The sequence below is a fragment of the Cyanistes caeruleus genome, chromosome 3 (genome assembly GCF_971803275.1).
Source record: "Cyanistes caeruleus chromosome 3, bCyaCae1.hap1.1, whole genome shotgun sequence".
NCBI lineage: Eukaryota > Metazoa > Chordata > Aves > Passeriformes > Paridae > Cyanistes > Cyanistes caeruleus.
The window spans coordinates 28,297,318-28,306,840 of NC_141703.1; the positions used below are offsets into that span (position 1 = coordinate 28,297,318).

General features: G+C 43.5%; 1 protein-coding gene across 3 annotated transcripts in view; it reads left to right on the forward strand.

Annotated features, from left to right (window-relative positions):
* Positions 1-6,954: 6,954 nt before the first annotated feature.
* The window catches only part of FHL2 (four and a half LIM domains 2), a 37,672-nt gene continuing 35,103 nt past the window's right edge, over positions 6,955-9,523 (forward strand). The window contains exon 1 of one of the 3 annotated variants that reach the window (XM_023918207.2): positions 6,955-7,187. The gene's annotated coding sequence lies outside the window, so the exon portion shown is untranslated. The remainder of the gene's footprint in view (positions 7,188-9,523) is intronic. The other 2 variants (XM_086880337.1, XM_086880336.1) reach the window with 2 other exon arrangements.

Consider the following 9,523-nt stretch of genomic DNA (forward strand, 5'->3'; position numbering starts at 1 on the left):
ACCACACTGCTGACACTGCAGATGTCTGGGGCAGAAAGGAAGCAGGGGAGACATGTGGTGTGCCAGTTATAACAAGTAAGAGGAAAAGAGGTGGTGGAACAGGGAATAAAATGCATAGAAAATTATGGTAATGCTAAAGTGTCTAGAATTACGTTGCGTGATGGTTTTATGAGGTATGCATACAGGTAGCATTAGAAAAAGGTCAGCAAATTCGTAGACAGGATATGTGCAAAAACAGAATGCAGATTTTGCATGATAAAGACTCTAATTTCACTGTCCTTCAGTCACCAAATGTAAATTCATCTTTTCATTGCATAAAAAAGACACTGTGGGGTTTTTTTCCAACAATTTGAAAATCAGAAAATTATTTGTGCATTTTGATCAATGTATAAAAATGTACCTAGTCTTGGCTGAGAAGGCCTATATAGCAGAGACATGTCATGTCTTTGCTCAGCATGCTTTGGTTTTGATTTCTGCGCTCCAACAACTTAATAGCTGAACATGTCTGTCAAATCTTTCAAATTAATGTATGTCCATAGAGCTGATAATCAGTCTTTGAATTGTTTTTGAAAAATCTGAGCAGCCCCAATGATGTCAGAAATAGCTATTGTTTAACTGAGGTGTCATAAAGAGCTGTCCTCCTGGTATAAGTCATGTTCTCCATTAAACTTAACCATGAAATTAATGGCAGTTTTAGTATATGCAATTTTTTCAATCCACCAGTGAAATCACTATGAGCTCTCACAAAAGGCATCACTGAAACAGATGAAGTATTTATTCAATCATCTTCAGGGTTTCTATGTTATGGAGGAGAAAATTAGTGACCCAATGTAAGGAGAAAAGAAGCACTTGAAGTTTACTGTAGTCATGTAGAGGATCTGGGTAAGGGGCAGTGGCAGGTGGCAGGTTGGACATTAATCTGAGCACTTGCATCCAGACTAATCTAGGCTCTACAGTGAAATTCTTCTCATTGTGCTAAATAGCCTAAGAGGTACACAGTAGCCATAGAGTGCACTTCTTTCAGCAAAGCTCTAGCAAAGATTGAGTTACCTGTTGATTATGTCTCCAGGGGAAGGATATATTCTGTAATAACAACAGCTGCTCTTTATAAACACAACTTTCTAATATCACTGGGCTTGTTTCAAATCGCACATGATGGTCTTCAGCAGGCTAACCTGAGCCACCAGGCTTGCATTAGGGCAATATCAAAAAGGGGGATTACTGCCCTACTCCACAATGTTCAGGCACAATACAAGGCTTAAACAGTTTTTTTGCAAGATTTTAGATCTATCACCAGTTCTATTTGCATTATCCTAGTTTTTATTTGCATGCTGCTTTGGGAAGTACCTTTGAAGGTACTAGAATATCCTACAATTTTACATCTGAAGGCCTACTTTATATAGCCTAAGAACAGCTTCTTTGCAATGTGGTAATGGATGCAGACAGGGTGATTTTGAGGTGCTGAAGCACTCTATTCAAGACCCTATACCCCTAGTTCAGATGTGAGTCAGATGTGGGGAAAGAGCTAGCACAGCTAGTCTTGGGACATTTTGTTGGGAAATGGGCTCCTGACAGAAAGATTCTTTTACTGGCTGTGGAGGTGTGGAAAACTCTAAGTCCACTGAGGGCTGGGTTTTATCATCTCAGTATATTTTTCAAATCTTGTTTTTGAGCAATGATCTCTCTCATAGTTTCCCCTACAAGTGTGAACCTGAGCCCTTGGGAGCTTTGTTTGATTTTTTTTCAAAGTGCTTGGCACTTGTACCATCTCTCTCCGTCACTGGGACTTGCATTTACTTGCCAGGTTGGATAACATGGATGTGAGTGTCATATCCAAGGTCACACCATGAATTAATGTCAGAACTGGGATTATGATTACTTATTGTGGGCAGGCTGGTGATTACACCTATGCTTAAGGCAATCTACAGTTTCTGTTACAAAAATCTGCTTTTGTGTTTGTACATGCCAAAATAAAACTGCTTAGTCTAAAATTCCTGATCCATACAAGCAGCCTCATACTTGGAGGCAGGCGAAGCAGACTGGGCTCTTGATTTCTTCATTTTGCTGGCGGCAGCTCCTGACTCCTGCTGCTGGGGTCACAGCACTGTACTTCTCTGAGATAAGAGTTACCTCAGGAGAAAATTCCTCTCTTCTAAAAGGAGTCCTGAAACAATTTTTTGCATGTGTATTCATACTCACTGGTGGAGTTAGGTAGAGTGGGGTAAAGGCATTAGCTCAAACAGGCAGGTAAGTGGGAAAACAGGGCACCAAAATTCAGTGTTACTGGAGTTGCTTATCTCATCTGCTTTGAACTCAGGCAACTACTTAGATCCTTTTGTCACTATAAACCACAAAAGATTTTATTGTTGTTAAGTGAAGCCTGCTTAGCTTTGTAAGGACTTATTTTGGTGGATTATGAGGCTGGATTTAGTTTGGGACTGAAGAAACCTTAGCATGATCCAAAAACAACAGCTAAAGTATACTGAACGACTATTTCAGCCAAAATGGGAAAGGACAGAGATGGGGCCATGAAACAGCTGTTAAGAGCAGTGGCCTTTTATGATCTGTGATATTTGCTGGGCAGATAGGTGGAAGACTGAAGAATAAATGATTTCTGCTTTTCCAATTTTGTTTGTACTCTGAAAATATATCCAGATCTCCCTCAAGGCTCAAGAGTGGTGAAATTCTCTCCTCACTCAGGGCATTTGTCAGTGCTGTCATCAGGTCTGCAGAGTGAACCCTGAGGCATAGGGCTATTAAGTAGGCACAGAAAGGCAGCCTGGGGACTGGATTCATCTCCCTCAGTGTGAGTGGGACACGAGATAGAAAGGGGAGAAATGGAAAATCTCCTTAGGCTTTCCTTGCAAAGCTTGGTTTTAGAGGTTTTGGAGAGTTCTGACAACCACCAGGCCCAAGGGGTACAAGCTGCAGAGACTGGGCATGGGACAGAACAAACACCTCAAGTGTTTGGGATGAGAAGCAGCAGAAAATTCATGGAAAGAAAAGAAAAAGAAATGCTTCAAGGTCATTAAATATAATTTGCTTCTGTCTCAGTGTTCCCAACCCAAAACCTGTGGGAATTTGGACAACTGTCCTGGGATATATATATTCACAAGCACAAACTGCTGCCTAGAGGCAAGAAAATAGGCTAGGTTAACCTACATCTCGTCCAACAGAGCTATTTTTGTGGCACACTACTCAAAGCAAGGGCATCTTGTGCTGAGTGAGGCACAGTTCACATAAATTCAGTGATCAGAAGTTAGCTGATGACAAAATTTATGTGAAGGAAAGTCTGGTGTGAGCCATCTTCTGTCAGCAGGAGGAGATGGGCCCCCATAGAAAGCACACAGATAACTGGCTTACATCAGATGCCAAAACCTGTGAGAGGTGAACTGCTGATGAGAGCATGCATGGAAAACATGCAGGTCACAGGGCTCTGAGTGTTCCAACCTGCTCTCAAGCCTGAGCATATCTTTGCAGCAATGACATCTTCTTGGAGCTTTAGCACAAGACACAGGGCAGGAGGGGAAATCAGGCAGAGATGAGGCCCTTGGAAATCACCGTGCTTTGCTGCTTCATACGAAAGCACCTACATCTCACCTGTGCTCCGTAGTCTGGGCACAACGGTGTCAGTGAGGACAGCTGCCCACCAGCAGGGAGGTGGGGTTGGGATCCTCCAGGTACTCCCCCAGGTGTGGCAGGGGCTGGGTGCAGAGTTTTATGTGCAGGTGTCTAATTTGGAAGGCACTGGTGTGACCTGTGGCTGTGAAGGGCTAGAAGAAGCTGACAGGCTGATGTCTTGCTAACACAGCCGAATCCCCTGTTCATAACAGCGAGTGCTAATCCTGTCTTTTTCACTGTGAGGACCTGAGTGTGAAGCGTTTGCAAAATATTGACTACCAACATAATCCCCACAGGTGCCCTCTTCCCCTCTGGCTCTGCTGCTAAGTTTCTGGCAGTCAATATCATATGTACAGAACCCATGCCTAAATCCCCCAAATTAGATTAAAGGCTCAACAACATCATAACACAGTTTTAATCGCTGTGCTGCCTACCATGAACACAAATGTTTGAACAGCAAGGGCAGATTCCCATGAATATCTGTTAGTAGAGCTCTTCTTCTTTCTTTTACACTACCAGTGCAAGCTGGTTAGATTTTGGTTTGTTAAAACTATCCTGAACATTTAAGTTCTCTTTGGATGCCCATACTCTGGCATCTTCTGTGACTTGTAGAGAATGGCAAGGTAAATCCTGATTGTGAGGGATTAGTGGTTAAACCTCTAACCTCACTGAAGTGGAAGGCTAATGGCACCTTGGTATGGTTTCCAGGGGAGCTGTGCTTTACTACTTGCAGCATTTCATTTCTAAAGCACATTTGGACTCAATGATCTTAAAGATCTTTTCCGGACTAAATGATTGTGTGATTGTAAAGCAGCCCTTCTTGTACATATACATCCTGTTGCCTTGGAGTAGGGAACTGGTTGAAATTCTTGATTTGCTTCCTGCCTGTGCCTCAGTCATGGAAGCAGCAGGGCTATAGCCCCATGGAAACGGCAAGGGGGACTGTGCCAAGCAATGCCATCACTGCTGTGGGATAGAGAGCCTCAGCCTCCGTCCCTTTTCATAAAGCCTAAATTCCAATACCACTGTATAGTTGAGAAACCTGGAGAAGTCTCTGCTTCCAACAATATCCACAGGAATACCTCTCCTCTACTGCTAGCCTGCCACCCTTCTGTACCTTGGAAGTGCTGGTCCCTAGGTGTGGGGGCATTCTCCTGCCTTTCTCAAGGAAGTGGCTCAGCTGTTACCTGCTGCCAGGAGCACAGGATCAAGGCCTGACATGTTGCTGATGATTTAGCTTTCTGGCAACATCCTTTTTCAATAAGTACTTTCCCTGGTGAGAGTCCTCGAGAGTAAAAGCAACACCCAAAATGAAACTGGGACAGTTGAACTAGCAGGACAATGTGGGGTAACCAGTTTTAGAGAACATTGACTCTCATCAGAGACAAAAGCAGTAAAGTTTGCATTAGCAGATCTGTAATCCACCTTCTCTCATTTTTAGATTAAGTATTCTGGAAGGCAACATTTGCCCCAAGCTGGTGCCTGGTTGCTGGACATGTACACCAAATCCAAAAATGTTCTGCAGTTGGGCTGACACCTGGGGATTAAAGATGTCATTAGTGCCCAGAACATCCTGGACTGGGGCAGGGGACAACCATCATTTATCCAGGTCGTTTCTACAACATCAGCCGGACCTTTGAATCATGCAAACAAAAAAATTGGCTAACATAAAAAGGTTGAGGCTTTCCAGAGCTGTCCAAACATATGTCTTAACTACCCCACTTTTGCTGCTTAAACAGCTTTTCATAACTGTTTATTGTTCTGGGAAATGTTCTGGAAAAGGTTGTTTACATGGTGGCTAAAGAAATATGAGGCAAAAGGCCACTAGATCTAGGAAGAACAATACTTTCTCGAGCAATCTGCGGGATATTTCTCTTATCTCCCTAACCAAAGTCTCTAGGCTATGCTCCTCATCCATGGTGCTTGGAAGCTAGGCATTTCTGCAGGGATAAAAGGAGATGTGTGAAAGTCATTTTCTGCCAGAGGCTTGACTCAGGTTGTCTAATCATTTTGCTTGGCAGAGGCTGGGGACATGCTGTTGCGAGCTTTTTGGTGGTAGGATGGATGCCTCAGATGCTAGCTTCTCATTGGTTTGGAGTTAAAACCATAAAACCTGACTGGGCTCCACATCAAGCCATAAATCAATTTGTCATGCCAAAAAGCCTGGCACACAGTTTGTGTTAGTATCCAGCCTCTGCAGCTTGACCTGCACTTGCTGTCCAAACTGCTCAGAGACAAGCTGGGAGGTGACACTCTCTCCTAAGGACTACTGCTCAACTAGAGCTCTGAAGAAGAGAGAGAGAAGGGAGAGATGAAGGGCATGAAGTATTTTTCAGGATCATGGAAGTAATAAAAAAATCAGCAAAGGGGTTTAATCCCTTGTCAAGTACTGCTGATTCAGCCAGGGGGAGGAACAACCGGCAACCTCAGTTCAACAGCACAGTACTTCTTCAGATGAGTATGTTGCTGTGGAGAGTCATTTGCCTGCACACGGAGTCTGCCTGATGTTATTCCTTCACACCCCCTCCCCCCATCTTATAGAGAGGTTTTCCTTTTCCTCCCCTTAAAATAGTTCATCTTTGTACCAAGGACCATGCCTCTGCTGCAGCTTTCTCTGCAGAAGTACATTGAAATGCAGAGATGGACCCAATATTGGCAAGGAGGTAGGCAGGTTGTAACCCCATCTCTACACTGAGCCTTGTTTGGACAGGTTCTCCTCCCCAGCCAGCAAGACTATTCCTATGGGATCTACTAGAAGAGGTTTTTTTCCACTTCAAACATCTTGGTTTATTTTAATGTACAAGTGTCCCCTTCACCCAGCATCACACTTACCTTGCAGCACGAAGGATACAACAAGTCCTGAGCAGAAAGTTCACCCCTGAGTCCTATTGCCAGCACAGACTTTGTGCTAATCTCTAAAGCTAATCTCAGGCTAATCTCTAAAGCTGCTGTTTTTTGTAGTGAGGTGGCACTACAGCTTCCTGCATGAGGAGGTGCAGGGCAAAAACAAGGCAGGACACAAGACACAAACTACTCTGCAACAGGGCTGCACACCTGGCATGGACAGATGGACAGGTTAAGGAGTGTTGGAGTTTGTTACATCCACAGAGCAGTCAGCACTTCTTAAGGTGTTTCTGTCAATCCCAAAGGACAAATAATCTGATTGATAAATTGGAGTTGCTCATATCTCAGACAAAATATTGAGCCCTGAAATATCGTCATCTCCTTGGGGTGCCTTGCCCCTGAAGTGCCCCTGAAGGCACTCCCAAATGCAGCAAAGCGATGGGCTGGCACTACTCAAGAGCACAAAACCCTTTCCATCGGGGCCCTCATGCAGCTCTAGCTGTGATACCTTAAAAGGCTGGTTAGCACAGAGATGCTGCAGTCCTTATCTCCTGCCCATGGCTGCTGCTTTGGAGATATTATATTTATAGCTCCCCCGAAGCACAGATGCCCAACTGTCTAATTATGAAACATATAGTTTGGGCAGTGCAATAGAGGCGAGTCTGTCCTGTCCTCTCTCGTTCACAGACTCATGAGCAGAGGCAGCACTGAGCTGCAGCAAGGTAAGATAGTGTCTTGTTTTAGTTTTCACTGTCTTTTGAACCCTTTTCTCTTTTCCACCTGCCATTTGCCATCAAGACAAATCAACTTCTCAAGGGGAGTGCTTCTTTCTCAGGGCAAGAGTGCACTTTAAGATGTTTATTCTTCTCTTGCTACCAGAGCACACAGAGAGTCTCTCTTTGTATTCCCAGTCTGTTGTTAGGAACCAGGTGCTAACTAACAGCTGCTCTTTTGTTTCTTTACTAAGAATACACTGTCATGTTTTCGTGTTCTCAAGGAACACAACCATATCTAACTATAGACACTTCCTTGAATAACGAACTGAATTACTTAAGGCAGAAAGCTTTTAATTAGTTTTTGGAGGTTTTTTCCCCTCTATCAGCATTTTCTTCTTTATGTTGAATGTTTGGAAAATGAATAGATAGTGGGGGGGAAAAAAAGGTGGACAGACAGAAGGAGTATTTACTTTTCTCCTCTTTCAGACCATTTTCTAGTGGCCGTGAAAGAAAAAAAGGAAAATTACAGGTGATGCTTGCTGATCTCGTGTTTTAAACAATTATTTGTTATGGATTACAGCAGTTGAGGGAAAAAGGAAAAGAAAGCAAAGCACTGAATCATAACTGTGTTTCAAAGCAGGAATTCATCAAAACTAGCCAGTAAAATAGCATTAGCAATAACTGCCAAATGCCAATTATCAGGATATTATTACATTAAATTACTTTTAACCTCATCTCATGAGAGCATTAATTTTAAAATAAAACAAATAAAAGAACACCTTGTAGGGAAAATAATATTATTTGTGCATGTGCTTACATTTGTTTGGATGCATTTAGAGATACATTTTTATTATAAATATTCTTATAACCAAAGGCTTTGAAATTCAAGGATCACAAAACATGACACAAAGGTAAGAAATATTTATTTACTTTTAGTCTAAAAGCTAAAGCTATCACACATTGCACTAGAGTTTGTTTACTATTCCATTATTCAAGAACTTAAATGAAAGAAGGGTTTTTTCAGATGCTGAGTTCTTCATGGGCTTTGACAGGATCTCAGGTCCCTGGTACTCTGAGGAGCAGGACTCCTTAGACCTGACGCAAAGCCAGTGCTTATAGGATAGGAACAGCCCACTTCAAAGTGCTTTGGATGGAGGCCAGATCCTATGTGAGGATTTCAAAGGCAGGAGGCCAGATGATTACTTGGTCTGAAGCTGCTGGAGATGCAGGGACTGGAGATGAGAGGTAGGTGTTTACATGTGCACTTGGTGCAGCACTTTGGTCCGGTCCCAGGGCTGTGTCTTGGGCTCTGACATGGCAACACATGCCTGGCAGCGCTCCTACAGGAGATGCAGCCCTGGGGCTGTGCCCAGGCCATTACACACTCATGGTCTCTGAAATCAAGTGAACACATCCAAAACCCGTCCTAGGGGGATTTGCTCTTAGACCATGCCCAGAGGGGAGAGCCTTACACGTCAGGTCAACAGACCAGCATAGGTGACTGAATCTCAGTGCCTGGGAGCATCCTGCTGTCCTATCTGATTTATGAGTAAAGACATGGCCTCTGAGGTTGCCCCCAGGTATCCAACCTCATCTGTGACAGGCACTCACTACCGTGGTTGATGACCTCAGGTAATATGTCATGTCTGGTTTAGCTTTCCTGGGTTATGCTGGTGTGGGCTGTGACAGTCAGTGTAGATAGTGCTGAGAAAACATGCTTAGGGACAAGTTTGCTCCACCTTTCATGTCAAGAACAGCACATAACTGGAAGAATAAAGTAATGTAAAAGACCACATTATCTACACATACATTTATCTTGTCTTGGGGCTTACTGTCCCCACGTGGATGCTTTGGAAGGCTTAACATCTCCAGACACTGCAGCCAGCACCTCCACACATCTCGCTCCTCTCCAGCCGTAGCTGTCTTGCCACTACACCATGGTCTGCTCAGATCTGCACAGAGCTCCAATCTTCTGCTCCCCAGCACTGGTGAGATGAGTTTCCTGTTACCTGGAGCCCAAAGGTAGCGTGTCCTACCAGAGAATGCACTGTTTTAGAGGGACACCAGTGGGACATGGCAGCTGCCTTCACCCGTCACAAGATCTTGCTATTAATCTAAGCTGATGTGCCTCCACAGTAAATTGTGCAATAAAGAAATCATGTACAAAACCAGAATTTTTTAATAGCCTCACTTCTCACACACTAAGAATTTTCTAATGTCCTCAAATTCTTTGTCTATTTTCCAAGCCTCTGGCTAAAACAATAAAAATGAGAAAATTGTGCTGGTTGGGCACTTAGTGTTAAAATATTGCAGCCACTGGTGTATTGACAGTGTTCCCTTTT